This window comes from Opisthocomus hoazin, chromosome 25 (genome assembly GCF_030867145.1).
Source record: "Opisthocomus hoazin isolate bOpiHoa1 chromosome 25, bOpiHoa1.hap1, whole genome shotgun sequence".
NCBI lineage: Eukaryota > Metazoa > Chordata > Aves > Opisthocomiformes > Opisthocomidae > Opisthocomus > Opisthocomus hoazin.
Window position 1 is genome coordinate 11474826 of NC_134438.1, and position 5014 is coordinate 11479839.

A 5014-nucleotide genomic window follows, 5' to 3' on the forward strand; every position below is an offset into this window, starting at 1 on the left:
GGGGCGGTGCCGGGAGGCAGGTGCAGGGCTGGGCGCGGCGAGGGGGGGGGGGGCCGGGGCCGGGGCCGAGCCGGCGCGCCCGGGCAGCTCCGCTGACCTGGACCCGCCCCGGGAGGCGGTGGCACGGCGGGCGTGGGGCAGCTGTGCAGCGGGGACGGCGCCCAGGAAGCGCGCGGCAGCGGCGTGGGCAGGGCTTTGTGCTCAGAGCGGTGCCCGGGGGCGGCCCGCCGCGGCCCTGCCCGCCGCCCGGGCCCGCCGCCCGCCCGGCGGTGTTTCGCGGCGCGGCGCGAGGCAGTCGGGCGCAAGGCAGCCGCCCGCGGCGGGGTCTGGCCGTCCTGCCCCGGCGGGGCTCGGGCGGCTGCGGGAGCGGGGGGTTGCGACCCGCGGCTCGGCCGGGGGGGCGGTGGCGGGGCTGTGCTGGCCCGCCGGGCCCCGTGGCAGGCCCTGTCGCCCCTTTTCCTGCGCGGACTCAATAAAATCCCTCTCGGTCTTCTGGGCGTGGCGTGTGTCTCAGGCCAAGACTTTAAATTAGACAAGTTCTGCAAATGCTGGAGTGCGTGCCCACCAAATGATAAGCAAGATCGAGAATTTGATGTGTGAATTCTGAGGACAGCGGGAAAAGAGCCATTCTCAATTGTTTTCGCTCGCGCTCATAAACTAAGGGCCTCTAAAGTTCATTTTCCAGTCACTAATACTTCCATTTTTGTTCTCAATATTTGACCCAAAATGCTGACACTGTTGTCAAAATCTTAGATCTTTCTCCTCTTACAGTTTTTTTCAGCTGCTGTTTTCTTTCATGGTCTTCAGAAAGTCTGAGTGTGAAGCTGCCTGGGCTTTGACAACGGAGCATGAGGTAAGGTAGATTCTCTGGAGAATCCATCCAGATTGTTTTCATATTTAGAATAAATTTTTTCCCAAGGTGTGTATGGAAACCATGCAAAAAGGCATAGGAAAAGATATTTGGGTCTTGTTATTTTGAATGCAATTACACTAATCTAATGATCCAGTACTACTGAAGGATGTTGGAGGTGGTTTCTATTTTCACTCACTTTGCTGTTTATTTTCAGCTGCTTTAAAGCCTGGCAGCATTTTTGGAAAATCATTCCAAATAGTTTATTTGAATTGCATTGGCAGAGTTTTATTAAGAATCTCTTGTGCCATTTGCAATGAAATAAACTTTTTTTAAAGAAACATTCAACCTACCTTATGACACAAAGCAAAACCCTGCAATGTCCCTTTTTTGCTTCAGAGTGATGCTATGCAAGATGGTGTTGACCTGCCAGGTCCAATGTATTCCTTCTAAAATAACAAAACCATGAATCCATTTGAATAGATAAAATAGCTTAATGACAATGAGGTGTATCAAACAGTAGGAAAGGACTTTATTATTATCCCTTGATACATTTGAAGCAATACAAAATCTAAAAGAGCAGTCTTGCATTGGCTTATGATGGCAAAATAGATAGTTTTTTAAAAAGTCTTTTATCAGGCTTCTGTACTTCTCTATTAATTTTCATGCTGATTTTCTCTAAAAGCTCAGAAGTGGAGTGTTCAGCCTTCATAAACAGTAGGTCTCCTTGCTACATAATTCTTGCAGTAAATGAAATCCAGTTGAACTGATGCTAAATTTATCAGGAAGGTTTTGCTCTTTCCAGCTAGCAGTTTCAACTGCTGTCGTGAATAGTCAGCCTTCCATGCTCCCCCTGGCAACCGGGTACCAGGTCAGTACCCACCTGAGTTTCAGCACTGCGCAGTTCTGAGCTGCTCTAGGAAGAACTTCACAGCTTCCTCCTGCAGTGCCCCACGAATAGGCATGCACGGTAATGTCACGTAACCAAGAGCTGTGCTGACAGCCAGCGATGTTTTAGGACGAACCTCAGAAGACCTCTGAAAGAACTATGAAAGTCCAGGTGACAGGACTGGATTCCTTCTGCTCCCTGTGTTGCTGCCAGCTCCGTCTCGGACCCCTCATTCCCGCCAGGATCGGAGCCTCGGCTGCGGCACAGTGACCGGTCTCCAGTCACTAGAAGCCCAGGACGGTGTAGCACAGAAACCGGCGGTCTCTCTGCAGCTCTCCGTTCAGAACGGCTGCCAGCCACAACGCAGCCGCCGCGCGCCGGGACCCCGCCGCCCCCCGCGCCTCCCCCCGCCCCGTCCCGCCCGCGCGCAGGCCGAGCGAGGTCGCCCCGCTTCGCCGGCGGCGGCGCCGCTGCGTGTTGCGTGCGGCAGCGCCCTCTGCCGGCACCCGCCGCCCGGCCGACTGCGCGGCGCTCCGCGGGGCCGGGCCGGGGGCGGGGGGGGAGCTCGAAGGCCTGGCGAAAGGGAGGGAAAGGTCTGAAACGCTTCGCCTTCTTGGTGCTGTCCCGACGAGTGTGAATACTGGAACAGCGGGCTTGGGCAGCTGCTTCACTCCAGACATAGATTTATACCTCAAATCCAATGTATTTATTGCTCTGCAGGTACCAACCTCTTATTCCACTTGGTGTTCTCTGCTTTTGTCTGGTAATCAGCGGCTATGCAACCCTAACCCTTATTATAATAATGTTTGTGATTTCCAGGTTTTCTATCCATTAAGAGATTTTTGAGAAAAACTACAAAGGTGATTAATATTTTCATTTAATCGGCTATTATGGAACAAATCAATATAATTAAGGAGAGACTCATAATATTTTTGTCAATAGAATTGTGAAATTGTGAAGTAAACATTCAGCTGGTAGACAATTCACAACGTTATTTCATGAGCTGCACTAGTTAGTCATCATATTTGCTGTGAAGACTGACATTTTATTTCCATCTTGAACATGTCCAGCTTCAGAATCCATGGATTGTATTGCTTTATGTATTAAAGAGCCTTCTATTACCAAAGTGCCCTTTCCCCCGTAGCTTCTTACATAGTATACCTTAGAAGAAAGAAGCATATGGACATTTGTAACAGCTTTCTAACCTGGAAATTTCTTTGCAGTTAGATTTACAGTTATGCAGATCCTGGGGCAAAGACCATTTGGTTTTGGTTATTTTCTCATTGCAGAGCATGCCGGGAAACTTTTGAAAGAAGTGTTATCCAACTGTAGCACCAGATATTTAGATACTGCTAAACACATGGTATTACTTTTATTTGTAGTGACAGATGGATAAGAAACTATCCTTGCTTGAGCAAGTACTGTTTAATTTCAATTACTAGAAGAAAGCCTGAGTTTTTAATCCCGTAAAGATCACGCCTAGACTGACTTCAGGATTATAACATTATAAAATGTATCCATACAGGCCTGAATTTTCTCCTTCCAAGTCTGACCTACTCCTCCTCTGTTTTTCATTGTCTTCCACATTGTTCCCTGCTAACCCATTGACCTTTGAGAGATTAGGAGGGCACAATATTATTATTTCTCTCTGGTGTTCAACTGTTTCCAAGTGTTTTACAGGCATGTGCATACAATTATTCCAGTTTTACGCTTTAGGAACAGCAAAACTTTCATATGCATGCTTCTTAGCTCTGGAGAGAGTTGTTCAGGTTTCCTTCTTCTCAGCTCTTTCGATGCATCCTAAGCTCAAATTCCCTGTTCAAAGTCCAAAATAGCCCTTCAGAGAAGTATAGGCCAGGGAATGAGGAGGAGCTTGCATTAAAAAAAAAAAATCTTACTTCCTGGCTTAAACGTGTAATTTACATGGAACTACAGCTGACTTCAAATTCCAAGCAAATAGCCCAGAAACCATAATGGACTCCCATTCTGACAGGGACAATGCAACTTGCATCATACCATTGGCATCTGTATTGCTATTTCCATTTCAGCTGAGTAATTGCCAGAATGCTAGGCCTGGCAACACTGCCTCTGTCTCAGAATGCAGCTCAGGAATTGCTCCCTGGACTACAAAGGATGTCAGAAGGGACTGTGCTTCTCCAACTGTCTGAGCAAATAGTCTGCTCTTTTGTTTCCTTCCAAACTTTTTATTTTTTAAAAATATATTTCATAGAATCATAGGTTGGAAAAGACCTTAAAAATCATCGAGTCCACCCATCCACCCAACACCACCATTCCTACTAAACCATATCCTGAAGTGCCACATCTACACGTTTTTTAAACACCTCCAGAGATGGTGACTCAACCACCTCCCTGGGCAGCCTATTCCAATGCCTGACCACTCTTTCAGCAAAGAAATTTTTCCTCATATCCAATGTGAACCTCCCCTGATGCAACTTCAAGCCATTTCCTCTCGTCCTATCGCTAGTTACTTGGGAGAAGAGACCAACACCCACTTCACTACAACCTCCTTTCAGGTAGTGATAGAGAGCAATAAGGTCTCCCCTGAGCCTCCTCTTCTCCAGACTGAACAACCCCAGTTCCCTCAGCTGGTCCCTCATAAGACTTGTTCTCCAGAACCTTCACCAGCTTTGTTGCCCTTCTTTGAACACGCTCCAGCACCTCAATGTCCTTCTTTCAGTGAGGGGTCCAAAACTGAACACAGTACTCGAGGTGTGTCCTCACCAGTGCTGAGTACAGGGGCACAATCACCTCCCTACTCCTGCTGGCCACGCCATTCCTGATACAAGCCAGGATGCTGTTGGCCTTCTTGGCCACCTGGGCACGCTGCTGGCTCATGTTCAGCTGGCTGTCGACCAACACCCCAAGGTCCTTTTCTGCTGGGTAGCTTTCCAGCCACTCCTCCCCAAGCCTGTACCGTTGCATGGGGTTGTTGTGACTGAAGTGCAGGACCCGGCATTTGGCCTTGTTAAACCTCATACAGTTGGCCTCAGCCCATCGATCCAGTCTGTCCAGACTCCTCTGCAGAGCCTTCCTATCCTCAAGCAGATAGACATTCCTGCCCAGCTTGGTGTCATCTGCAAACTTATGGAGGGAGCACTCTATCCCCTCATCCAGATCATTGATGTTAAACAAGACCGGACCCAAAACTGAGCCCTGAGGAACACCACTTGTGACTGGCCACCAGCTGGATTTAACTCCACTCACTACCAATCTCTGCGCTTGGCCATTCAGCCAGTTCTCTATCCAGCGAAGAG